The sequence below is a fragment of the Mizuhopecten yessoensis genome, unplaced genomic scaffold (assembly GCF_002113885.1).
Source record: "Mizuhopecten yessoensis strain PY_sf001 unplaced genomic scaffold, ASM211388v2 scaffold8821, whole genome shotgun sequence".
Taxonomy (NCBI): domain Eukaryota; kingdom Metazoa; phylum Mollusca; class Bivalvia; order Pectinida; family Pectinidae; genus Mizuhopecten; species Mizuhopecten yessoensis.
In genome coordinates this window covers 465,807-480,043 of record NW_018407738.1, presented here as the reverse complement: position 1 = coordinate 480,043, position 14,237 = coordinate 465,807, and the positions used below count along the sequence as shown (strand labels likewise).

The 14,237-nt window shown below is 36.9% G+C and overlaps 2 protein-coding genes across 7 annotated transcripts in view; one reads left to right on the top strand and one right to left on the bottom strand.

Moving 5' to 3' along the window:
* Positions 1 to 14,237, top strand: part of LOC110456672 (microtubule-associated protein futsch-like) — an 81,204-nt gene that overhangs the window by 5,824 nt on the left and 61,143 nt on the right. Inside the window, exon 1 of one of the 6 annotated variants that reach the window (XM_021507536.1) lies at positions 6,611 to 6,841. The exons of 4 other annotated variants lie outside the window; for them this stretch is intronic. The gene's annotated coding sequence lies outside the window, so the exon portion shown is untranslated. Of the gene's footprint in view, positions 1 to 6,610; positions 6,842 to 11,352; positions 11,765 to 14,237 lie in introns of those variants that run through there. One more of the 6 variants, XM_021507535.1, reaches the window with a different exon arrangement.
* Positions 1 to 14,237, bottom strand: part of LOC110456674 — a 71,147-nt gene that overhangs the window by 16,124 nt on the left and 40,786 nt on the right. The window lies entirely within an intron of this gene.

Sequence of the window (14,237 nt, the reverse complement as noted above, 5' to 3'; positions counted from 1 at the left end):
CAGACAGTGTCAGCTACATTGTAACAATTCTAGACAGTGTCAGCTACATTGTAACAGTTCCAGACAGTGACAGCTACATTGTAACAGTTCTAGACAGTGTCAGCTACATTGCAACAGTTCCAGACAGTGTCAGCTACATTGTAACAGTTCCAGATAGTGTCAGCTACATTGTAACAGTTCCAGACAGTGACAGCTACATTGTAACAGTTCCAGATAGTGTCAGCTACATTGTAACAATTCTAGACAGTGTCAGCTACACTGTAACAGTTCTAGACAGTGTCAGCTACATTGTTACAGTTCCAGACAGTGTCACCCACCTTGTAACAATTCCAGACACTTGTCACCCACCTTGTTAGTTAAGAAATACATATATTGTCACTGAACTTACATGTACAAGACTTGACATTGTCACCCACCTGATATATAAGATCCCCAGCAATATGACAACTATAGGCTGACTATCAACCAACTCTAGAAAATGACATATAACTCTTAAACCTACCAGACACCATCTTGTTAATAATTAAGACACTGTCACTCAGCTGTTAAGACTTCTATTACCTGTGAGACTGATGTCCAACTTGAAAGTGACTGCTTTTTTATCTGACTTCTGTGAATGCACATGCATGTAATACATTCTATTTGACAAGACATTATTAAATGTTGAATTTAGAATGGGAAAGAAAATTCATATCATTGTAAACAAACTATTGAAATTCTACAGATTTTATGAACGCATGCAAGTGATGTAAACATATTGTACAGTCTGTACGTATAAGTTTGAAATAAAAATTCAGGTTAGATGAATCAGTCAGACAGTTTACTTTTCCATCAAAGCTTGTACACAAAATATACACATCAATGCATGCATTTCATTACAGAATAAAGTGTGACACTAGAACTCCAAAACATTGCACTTCATACGTGGAAAGATCTTGAGGAGTACTAGTACTACATTTATAGTTAATATAGGTCACTGTGACCTATATTCCCATTAACTTTAGTTCGACTTTGTATTTATCTCTATTGCTTTGTTTAGACTTAGAAAGGGAGGGACATATGACTGTTTTACAATTACCCCTGGTACTGTATATAAATGTACATGTATAATGTATAATGGCACAGTCTAATATATAATCACCCTTGCCAATAAAATTCTTCTTTGCCTGGTTTTAATTTCACCATTCACCTATAATTACAACCTAATATTGTATGTTGTATATATATCAACCTCATTGGGGAGTGCAAAAAAGGTAACAGTTAAACTGCTGTGAAAATTTCCAGGTATATTTACCTGTTTTATTGTATCCTTTTAACTTATAATAATAACTCTAAGTTGCGTCGAAGAACTCAAGTTCATTAGTAATATATACCACTAAACTACAATCGGATACTGATACCTCACATTCTGGAAACCGAATGTTAATTATACAGATAGTGCCATCACATAGTGTCCTGCAAAAGGGCAAAGGGGGAAATATTTATTGTTTACTCATAATTAAATACGATGACCTGCCACTTAACTGATATTGGCAAAGACAAAACTAATCCTCTTTTCCACTAGGGTATTGATATCGGAGATGATTCGGATCAACATAAATTAAATTGTCAATGCTACTGATAAGCAGAGAATTTCAAGAGAACAAATACATACAAAAGTTGATCATGTTGTCCCAGGATGGTGTCACCTCATTTTGTCCCCGAGATAAATCAATTTCTGCCTGTGTACAGGGGACGAGTACAAAGGCGGGATAGCATGGCACCAGATGGTTTGTGTTGGAGGGTTGGAACAAGCTGCTTCATACAACATCAATATACAACACAATGGACACATCTATAGGAATAAGTGGTCTCCCGGGGTTTATAATAACATGTAATCTGTGAACATTAGACATAATTATGAATAGCTTACGAAAGGTGGATTGGTCCTTACTTATGCATTGCCATCCATCAACTTTCATAATAACATCTTCCTTAAAGTTGAAAAATGGAGTTGAAAATGATTTTATTTCAAAACTGCAAACCCTAATGTTATATATATGTATAAGTAATATAAGGTACCAAGGACTTAAGGGTCTGAGTTAACTTTAAACGCTCAAAACACAAGGTAGAGATCTAGACTTGCAATGATTTGCTGAACTCTCCAACAAAGACGTGTTACAGTTTTATGGCATTTTTCTGACATAGAGATGCCTGTCCAGGGATTTACTAATTTATCGTTATAAAAAGAAAGAAATATTGTAGTTAGTATTTTGGAAATCGCCGTTTATCTTACTCTTTGAGGGTTTTGTTCATTACATTTACACAAAGTTCATGTTGACCACTACAGCCAAAAGTGTCAGCATGAGTGCTTTATATTTTGTATGAATCCATTGATGGAAACATTAACCTTTAGATTGTATATATATATGAATAAAAAGTTTATTATGAGTTCATTTTTTCACAACAAACTTTGACATCACCGAGACCTTGGGATTTGAATACTTGAGCAAATTTTCCATACAAGGCACCATGTATAATTAAAAAGAAACAAAAGGTTTTTTGGCAAGTAAATTTTCATTCTATAGCTAGTTTACCTGGCCATGTCTGGAGGCCATACTCCGACTGGATCGCATATAGCATTATGCTTTTTACAGATCGGTACAGTGCATGTCAAATGCTACTTCCATTTCAGGAATGTATATGTAAATATACTGTTAAAAGTAAACAATTAAATATTTGCATGTAGATTTGGAATTCACAAATCTACATGTATTGGGGATGGTGCACTTTGTATTAACATGATAAAACAGGACACTGTTTTCTATATCCAGTCCCTTCTTGTCGGAGCTGATATATAGCTATCATGCACCTTCTAGCTATATATATATATCATGCACCTTCGGCTATTGATAGAAGGATTTCTAGTAAAGGTTGGAGATGAGAGCCATTATATAAACACATAGTTAAACTCCACTACATTATTATACATAGTATAATGTTTTACTGTGGCAACATCTGTCTGAGTGTGGTACTTCTGTCCTGGGAGACAGTGGCCATTTTTATCTCTGTCGGCAGGCAATGTTTGTTGTTGCTACTCGTCTTCATCAGGTTCGGGTCTTTATCGTGGTGATAAAACCAGTGTTGTGGTTACTTGTACTGGTAAGTCTATAGAGACAGGGTGGTCTACATGAATTATGGATAGTACTGTAAGGTACTAGCTGGTACCTCGTTATGCCGACTCTTTCAAAAAAAAATCCCTTTCCCGAGATACTAATTAAAATCAGGTACAAAAAGTTGCATTTGAATTGCTCATAAACAAAGACTGTCATTCCTGATGCCTGTTATTAGCATGATCAGAAGTTATAATTACTACCTGTTTTACAAGTCCAAGTCGTAGGTAGAGTTAGATTACCAGCACAATGTTAACTCCATCCCTCGCCCATATACTGTAAACGTACTTATTAAGCGCAATCAAACTTTAGCTCATAATCACGTTTTATCAAATTGGCGCATTGATGAAATGGGGCACACAAAACATATGGAATAGACAACAATGTACTGTAATATCAATTGGTGATATCATAATTTAGTGCAATATTTAAAGCTTGAAAAGCGCTTGAATAAGACTACCTCTAATATATGTCCATTTACAGTAATATTTAAATTACCTCCACTCGCTCCACCCAGAGGCTTCATCCAGATATCTGAAACACATATGTCTATAGCTACATACTGCAATGAGTCCCATGTATTTGACAGTGCTTCAATTATGATGCAGCTCAGTATACTGTAAATAAGTGTTATCTTTTTTCTATACTGGGTCCTTTCTAGACCTAACCTTTGATAATCCAGAAAACTTTAACTCATTCTCCCCTGAAATTTCATAATGAACTATTCCCACCTTCGAACTGGAAGAGTTCAAATGTATCTTCAGGGGTAATGGAGTTGACTTCTATACAAGCTTTAAGCTCTGTTTTGGTGTAGATTATAGTGATAGCAGAAATGAACCTGTCCAATCTGATGATCTGTTTTATAAGAACATGTTTATTTGTTGCTTAACGGAAGCAGAAATAATGTTTGATATCTGAAATAGTCAATTCTTGTGGGGTAAAACCCTGAAATAATCCCTGACCTGGTTTCATTTCCGATCTCATTTTCTGTTAATGTTACCAGTAGATTAGATTTCAAGGTTTCCTCTGCCTCTTTTTTCCATTTCCTCCCACAATTTTGACTTAAACATCTCCCTTGATGTTTTTTCCCAAACTCCTATACAAAGCCAAAGTTTGCTGGTTATAGACACTAACAATATAAGAAGGTTTTACGATATATCATCTTCTTAGCTTAACCTTCGCTGAAGTTGTTATTGTATGGTAGGTACGTGCAGCCGGGAAATTTTAAAGCAATATGCAACCTGCTTCGGTTGTGATGATGGGCTATCAGCAGAAGGTTTTACGATATATCATCTTCTTAGCTCAACCTTCGCTGAAGTTGTTATTGTATGGTAGGTACGTGTAGCCGGGAAATTTTAAAGCAATATGCAACCTGCTTCGGTTGCGATGATGGGCTATCAGCTATTTCATTAAATAATAATTTAGAAAGTTAGAAGTATTTAAGTGTAAGTGTGGGGATAAATTACAAATGACCTATTTACACAGTTTATAATTGTATTGGCCCCACCCATGGTAACAGTTTACTGTCATAGAGATATTTCTCGTGTTCCTTTACTTAGTTTTGTTGTGTTAAACGTGACTCATCCATTAGGATCAGTTATTGTCATTGGTCCTGAAATTTATCAAAGTGTGTACACCGTTTGACTGGTGTGTTGTGTAGTGTTGTGTCATATACACGTGTCAATACATCAGGTTCAACTTTGACCTCTGTGATAAAATTGCATGGATATAGCGATTACCTGACTCTTCCGGCAGAGACTGTTTCAACAAATGATCTCGTCAAGTTGCGCCTTTATCTGTATGCAGGCTTTAATTTATCTTTATCTTTCACAAAAAAACCCAAGAGAAACTCTTCCTTCCTGATACTATAATATGTACCTTAATAATCGCCTGCGTGGTCACAAGCTGATTGTATACGGTGTAAGGCCAAATAAGAAATGCTGTTTGTTTTCTGTTACTCCTTACCTACCCTAATGTTTTCGTGCCTCCTCTAAACTAGTGATTTTGGCAATTTCCAAAAAAGCACTAGTACAGTTAAAGTCAAAAGTATCCCTTATAACGAAACAAAACAAAAACAAAAAAAAGTACCTGCCCATTTGACCTAATTTTTTCAGGCATTTAACAGGAAACATGTCTTTCTGTTTGGCCTATAAATAATAGTTGAGTTTTAGAAGTTGATTATACAAACTGTCCACTTTGCTATATTCACCTGAAATACATTTCTACAAAGAGAAATATAAAATACAAATAGATATGAGAACATCAGTACTTTGTAAAGATTAAGGAATATTTTAAAATATCACTCTGTAGGAAACCGCTGTAATACAGACCTATAGATACATTTTCCTGTCTTATAATGATGTTGTCATCCTCATCCCCAATGACATTTACTGTTGTTGTCATCCTCATCACCAATGACATTTACTGATGTCATCCTCATCCCCAATGACATTTACTGTTGTTGTCATCCTCATCCCCAATGACATTTACTGTTGTTGTCATCCTCATCCTCAATGACATTTACTGTTGTTGTCATCCTCATCCCCAATGACATTTACTGTTGCTGTCATCCTCATCCCCAATGACATTTACTGTTGTTGTCATCCTCATCCCCAATGACATTTACTGTTCCCACTTCCCAATTATAACAAGATAGAAAATCCCTCAGGTGTTTTGGTACATTGCCATTCCTCATTTGTAGTGGGACAATCCTGTTAATCTATTAAACATTGGAAAGTGACTTCATTTTGTTGCTGTAAATAGAGGTTGATTTTGTATAATTGAATAGGCAAAAGAAATGTGTTCATTAAAGTAAGAAATAAATTACATGTACTTTAAAGGGGCTCAAAGAGGAAGTCTTTCAATTCATATATACTATATAGATTATTGTATATAATAAAAATCTGACAAAGTCGTCAATACAATTTCAACTGATAACTGTATATTTTCAATCTATCTCATGAAAGGCATTGCTGTGGTCACTGACCAAACACTGGGTATACATGAAAGGATCAATATCTTCATCGTTAATCAAAGGATCTAAATTGGAAATCAAAGCTAGGTTACAACAACTACGTGTACCTATAACAACTATATATAGAATTCTGCTCTCTGTAGTCTGTTTTGTTGTGTTTTTAGGCTGGAGTTTTCATTAATAAGATGGAGATTCATATTTTAAAGAAGGTAATAAATATTAAATTGAACCCTTTCTTTTAAAATGCCTAGGATAATTTTACATTTTCAAAAGGTCCTTTAAAATTTATGTATTTAATAAAAACAGGAAAATATCATAAAATCCTTCACCATAAGTATATATGCCATCAGTATTGATAAAATTATCATATAATTTACATTAGATAATAAATTGAAAATGAGAACATCATAAATGTTATAGGCTGGTGACTGGCTACACCTGTCAGTAGTAAAGAGACACGCCCCCTTTTATGAGCGATCTCAGGCTGAGAGAAGCAGTAAGGACTGATAACGATGAAAACACTATAAACAGGAAAAGTTAGCAACACTTTCTCTGGCTGTACATCCCAGCAGGGTATACAATATTGGTGGAAGTGGTATAGATGTAATATTGGTTTTTGTGGTATCTGTTGGCTATAGTTTTAAACCGTGGGAGATATGTGTGTGGAGTCTGCTATCTGATGCTGTAGTAGTGGAGACACCCAGATGATCTACAGGTAAAAAACTGTAATTTGTATTTATAACATCTGTCTTATCTGGAGAACATCTACAGATAGACCTTTGAAATTGTTTTTCACTGTTCAAGAGGGTAAGTTATTTGTAATTAAGATGTTTAGGCAAGTACGTGCAATGATCTAGAAACTTGTTGTTGCAGTTGGTTACCTGCTTAAAAATATCACCCTCATTTTATTGTTTTCTTTGTAGTTGTCATAGTTGATATATATATATATATATATATATATATTGCTTTGTCATTGTCAACCTTTCCGTCTCTACTCTTCCCCTTCCAGGCCCCTTCTCACATCTGCCATTATCATTATTGTGGTTTCATAATCAACATAATATGATAATAATATTCAGGACAGTTCACCGACTTCCATCTATATATATTCTTACTGTGTATTGGGCAAAGAAGTAATTCCAACAGTGTGGACTGTGTATATATACACACATACATAGCATAGATGTGATACATTTTATTTGATGTTACTCATTTGTACAGCTAGGTGAACTAGAACATTCATTCTTCTTATGGTACCTCTCCTTTAATTAGTGAGCAAGTATTTATTCAACGACTAATTCTCCTTTAATAAGTGAGCAAATATTTATTCAACAACTAATTCTCCTTTAATTAGTGAGCAAATCTCTATTCAACGACTAATTCTCCTTTAATTAGTGAGCAAATCTTGATTCAACAACTAATTCTCCTTTAATTAGTGAGCAAATCTCTGTTCAACATATGTAAAATAAATTAATATACCTGTAGATGTGCATGGCTGTTTACCATTGCTCTAGATGTACCCCCCTAAGACAGTTTTTGTTGCTGGCCAATGTCTTACTGGAAGATCACTTTATTTAACATCACCGTCTGTAATTTTGAAAAACTGCTTAACTGAATGTTACTACACATTTGTGATAAATGTACCTCTGCTAAAATTTCTAAAAGAACCACTTGGCTCAAAATTCAAGTTGTATATGTCACTTTTCCCTTCCCATAAATAAATATAACATATCCCTTATGAATTGGAGCTGAAGGGATAACTTCGTGTTCATAAAATTAACTTCATTTAACTGCGATGTATATGAACGCACAGCGTGACATGGCTAATGAAGAACTTATAATATAAGTGTAAGGTTGGTATGTGACAGTCTGTCATATTTCTAATTCCCCATTTACATGTTAATTTTAGCCTGAGCTAACTGAAGCATTATAATTTTACTATACCAGTCCTCAGTCATAATCAATTCAATGTGCTTTGCAAATGATTCAATAAATTTGAAATTTTGTGACTCAAACATTTTCCATTCCCTCTATATGTTGATGATACTCTTTTACAATTACTAGCTAGCAAATTAAATCAGTTCAAAAAGTGGAATTTACAAACATATTTAAATATTAACTCATTCACCGATGAAGACACATTAGAACTCTTCCAATTCAAAGGTTGGACGAGTCATTATGAAATTTCAGCGGTGAATGAGTTTATGCTGTAGTAAATTTGTAATATGCTACAAACAATATGCCAACATAAACAATTTGACCATGAATAGTTTCAAGAGTCAAAATGCAAGAACATGTCCACCTACAAAAATTATGATGTGCTGGCATGAATTCCTTTTTCATTAAATTGTATACATTAACCTACATTTACATATAAGGTGTCATATGTGATATATAATTAGGATCTTTCTGCACTACAGTTAAATCCCCTGAGAACCTCATTGTGATCAATGTATCATTAGGTGACATTCCAAGGCATTAATTCACATGCAGAGCTCTGCTGCACACACTCATGTAAGACATGCATAGCTATAAAGGTTACAGACAGCAGGACAATTTGTCTGTTTTACATGCCTAGTTCAAAGTAGTTTTATAAAATTGACTGGCTTAAAAAAGTTCCCCACAGGTACTTTAAATACTGATGTATAGGACTGTAAGCTTGCACTCGATCGTCGTCCTTAAATGACCATAGCTGTTGATAGGACGTTAAACAATACTAAACCTCGATCCCCGAGTCCATCCTTAACATTTGTCTGGAGCATGCATCAATATCTCATTTCGCTTGAAGGTTTTAAGTTTGTTTTGTACAAAGCTGGTATTCTATACTATTTCGCTGCTAGTTTCCAATTTTGTATGCAGGTACATTTTCAGATGTCAGCTAGAGTGTCAGACACATACCAAAAGTAGGCCAAATGTGACTTATATTTTGATTATCTAGCTGACCCAAGTCATAGGAACATTTTGTCTGAGGATAATGTCATGGACAAATATGACCTAAATAATTGAAAAATTGGTCAACATCACAAATACCTTTGTTTGCAACAAAACAATTCCACCGTTAGAAAGTATATTGAACCTCTGTATGTTAGCTTACTTTCTGTTCAAGTGGTTGATCCTGATATCAGTGAACAGTTAGGTAAACAAGGGAATTGTTAATGATTGGAGACTATGGATTGTCTCCCAACGCGTTACCTTGTTCAAATCTATTGTTTGGCAGTTTCGGGTAATACTGTAACATGTGTTTATTGACTGGAACAACACAGATGTCGCAAACACAGGGGACGGTAATGATGGAACATTTTCACAGCGTGTTATTGTGTGTCTATTATTACATTGATTGGATCAAGAGATGTGTTTGTTGTGGATAGTTTCAGATTTTAAAATAATTTTAGATTACGAAAACATTCAAGTCAAGGCTAGGTGTGTTTGTATTAACATTGATGTGTTCACTTAACCCCATTAGAGCTTCGTGGATATCATATGAAACCTGACTTTTATGTTATATTATGCCAACAAACTCTGGGCATTCATTTGTGACAAAATTAATATGTAGGGTTAACTGGTGAAATACAACGCTACAATGCTTGCTGTTGGCTGTAGTGTAAATTAATAGTACTGGTTTAAATTTTGAATCCACTTGTAAACCTTTTATATATAAATACTGGACTCATCTAAAGTATGTACTCTAGTCTACACATCATAAACAGGAGATCCGACCTTGTACCCTATTAGGACGCCATCATAAATAGGCTGGACGTCGGGGTCAGCTTTAAGGTGATGGCTATATAACAATGTCTCAATTATTATAAAGAGGTGGTCAAGGGACAAGCAGTGTGTACTGTGTTAGTGTCCATTATAAGTGTTCATATGACCACACACCCCAGTAGGGTGACTATGGTGTGTATAAACTTCCCCCTCTGTGTATAGTGGTCATGGTGTGTGACCACATCCCTCTGTATATAGTGGTCATGGTGTGTGACAACACCCCTCTGTATATAGTGGTCATGGTGGGTTACCACACCCCTCTGTATATAGTGGTCATGGTGTGTGACCACACCCCTCTGTATATAGTGGTCATGGTGTGTGACCACATCCCTCTGTATATAGTGGTCATGGTGTGTGATAACACCCCTCTGTATATAGTGGTCATGGTGTGTGACAACACCCCTCTGTGTATATAGTGGTCATGGTGTGTGACCACACCCTTCTATGTATAGTGGTCACGGTGTGTGACCACATCCCTCTGTATATATTGGTCATGGTGTGTGATAACACCCCTCTGTATATAGTGGTCATGGTGTGTGACAGCACCCCTCTGTGTATATAGTGGTCATGGTGTGTAACCACACCCCTCTGTATATAGTGGACGTGGTGTGTGACCACACCCTTTTGTATATTTTGGTCATGGTGTGTGACCCACATCCTTCTGTATATATATATAGTGGTCATGGTGTGTGACCCACATCCCTCTGTATATTGTGGACGTGGTGTGTGAGACCACACCCATCTGTATATTTTGGTCATGGTATGTGACTACCCCCCCTGTGTATATAGCAGTCATGTTGTGTGACAACACCCCTTTGTATATAGTGGTCATGGTGTGTGACCACACCCCTCTGTATATAGTGGTCATGGTGTGTGACCACATCCCTCTGTATATAGTGGTCATGGTGTGTGACAACACCCCTCTGTATATAGTGGTCATGGTGTGTGACCCACACCCCTCTGTATATAGTGATCATGGTGTGTGCATGACCACACCCCTCTGTATATAGTGGACGTGGTGTGTGACCCACACCCCTCTGTATATTGAAGAGGTCATGATGTCACTTCACCCCTCTCCATTGGTATATATATAGGTTATGGTGTGTGACCACACCCTTCTATGTATAGTGGTCATGGTATGTGACCACATCCCTCTATGTATAGTGGTCATGGTATGTGACCACATCCCTCTATGTATAGTGGTCATGGTGTGTGACCACATTCCTCTATGTATAGTGGTCATGGTGTGTGTTCACACCCCTCTGTGTATATAGTGGTCATGGTGTGTTCAGTAGATAGAGTTTAACAGTGTTTTGACCATTATCCTGTACCTCTGCTACACTGTGATCAGGACTGGACACAATAACACCCCACAATACAGCTGGTGAACAGAATATAAAACACCCAGGTTTACGGACCGCCTCTGTCGACCCACTCAAGCGCTCAGCTTTCTCAGGCTGGTTCAATATTTTCCTTAGTGGTTATCTCGGTTAGATCATCAGTGTGGAAACATGTTTAACAAATGTCCATTTTCACAGTGACAGTGTTTTGACAATAATGGGACCAATATGTTGTTCTGTTTGGAGTAAAACTCTGTGGGATCAGTAAGCAAGCTCAGTGGGATCTGTAGGACGTATACGTACTACAGTACAGGCAGAATACAGTGATCGGTGTTGGAAGTTAGTGAATCACGTTCCAGACATCACAAAACTTACATCAGCTGTGAGAAGATCTGCCTGTGTTTTTATGGGTTCTGATTTTGATTTGACCAGTGCGATAAACCTGGAGTTTAACCTGCAGGCATAACAGTGTACAAGTTAATTACTGTGTAGCTACCTACCGAACTCTTTGTTGTTCATGCCCTATATTGCAGGTAAGACTATAGCTATATACATCTTTTGTGTCTACATTTATGGTTGAGCAGCCATCACCTTTTCATCTAGGTCTTCAACTTTTCTATGATTTAAAAGGGTTATGTGTGTACAGGTAAAAGTTGTGGAATGTTTTAGTTTAGCCTGGATAACAAATAGAGGTACAGATGGTACTATATAGATAGGGGTGTTGGTCCTTACATATATATACTGTATAGGTGAGCCTGCAGTCTATACTACTAAAGAGCTCTTACTCACATTTACATGTTATATGTATGTAGCACATGTGCTTTGTGCCATTTATGATGAATTCGTGCCAGTTAGCTATAGATATAAGTGGAAACTAGGTTGTACAAAGGAGTACTTTCCAATATAGAGGATCATCTGCCCTGGAGAGTCTGTGAGGTAGGTTAATGTAATAATATACCTCAGTTTGTAGTGAAACTTTACCAAAGTAATTTAGAGCGAATAAGTGGAAACTAGCGAGGTTGTACAAAGGAGTACTTTCCAATATAGAGGATCATCTGCCCTGGAGAGTCTGTGAGGCAGGGTAATGTAATAATATACCTCAGTTTGTAGTGAAACTTTACCAAAGTAATTTAGAGCGAATAAGTGGAAACTAGCGAGGTTGTAGAAAGGAGTACTCTGCAATATAGAGGATCATCTGCCCTGGCATGGAGAGTCTGTGAGGTAGGTTAACATAATAATATACCTCAGTTTGTAGTGAAACTTTACCAAAGTAATTTAGAGCGAATAAGTGGAAACTAGCGAGGTTGTAGAAAGGAGTACTCTGCAATATAGAGGATCATCTGCCCTGGCATGGAGAGTCTGTGAGGTAGGTTAACATAATAATATACCTCAGTTTGTAGTGAAACTTTACCAAAGTAATTTGGAGCGAATAAGTGGAAACTAGCGAGGTTGTACAAAGGAGTACTTTCCAATATAGAGGATCATCTGCCCTGGAGAGTCTGTGAGGTAGGGTAACGATATAATATACCTCAGTTTGTAGTGAAACTTTACCAAAGTAATTCATATGTACAGAGAATATATATATTCAATGTAATGCAGTTTTGATGTTTTTGTGCGTAGACGTGTTAAGAAAATATCTCAATCTGCTGAGAAGTAAACATAATTTTGAACTCTCATGCACGGCCATGTTCCGAGTGTCATAATACGTATACGTATACATGAACATAAGTGTTCATCATCATTATACAGGAACATACATCACATCATATATACAGGAACATACATCACATCATATATACAGGAATATACATCACATCAGATGAATTCGTGCCAGTTAGCTATAAATATAAGTGGAAACTAGGTTGTACAAAGGTCACACACCATGACCACTATATACATGTGATGTATATTCCTGTGTATATGATGTGATGTATATACAGGAATATACATCACAACATATATACAGGAATATACCTCACATCATATATACAGGACTATACATCACATCATATATGCAGGAATATACATCACATCAGATGAATTCGTGCCAGTTAGCTATAAATATAAGTGGAAACTAGGTTGTACAAAGGTCACACACCATGACCACTATATACACAGAGGGGTGCTGTCACACACCATGACCACTATATACACAGAGGGGTGCTGTCACACACCATGACCACTATACATAGAGGGATGTGGTCACATACCATGACCACTATACATAGAAGGGTGTGATGTGATGTATATTCCTACAGGAATATACATCACAGCATATATACAGGAATATACCTCACATCATATATACAGGACCATACATCACATCATATATCCAGGAATATACATCACATCAGATGAATTCGTGCCAGTTAGCTATAAATATAAGTGGAAACTAGGTTGTACAAAGGTCACACACCATGACCACTATATACACAGAGGGGTGTGAACACACACCATGACCACTATATACACAGAGGGGTGTGAACACACACCATGACCACTATATACACAGAGGGGTGTGAACACACACCATGACCACTATATACACAGAGGGGTGTGAACACACACCATGACCACTATATACACAGAGGGGTGCTGTCACACACCATGACCACTATATACACAGAGGGGTGTGAACACACACCATGACCACTATATACAAAGAGGGGTGCTGTCACACACCATGACCACTATATACACAGAGGGGTGTGAACACACACCATGACCACTATACATAGAGGAATGTGGTCACACACCATGACCACTATATACACAGAGGGGTGCTGTCACACACCATGACCACTATACATAGAGGAATGTGGTCACACACCATGACCACTATATACACAGAGGGGTGCTGTCACACACCATGACCACTATATACACAGAGGGGTGTGAACACACACCATGACCACTATATACAAAGAGGGGTGCTGTCACACACCATGACCACTATATACACAGAGGGGTGCTGTCACACACCATGACCACTATACATAGAGGAAT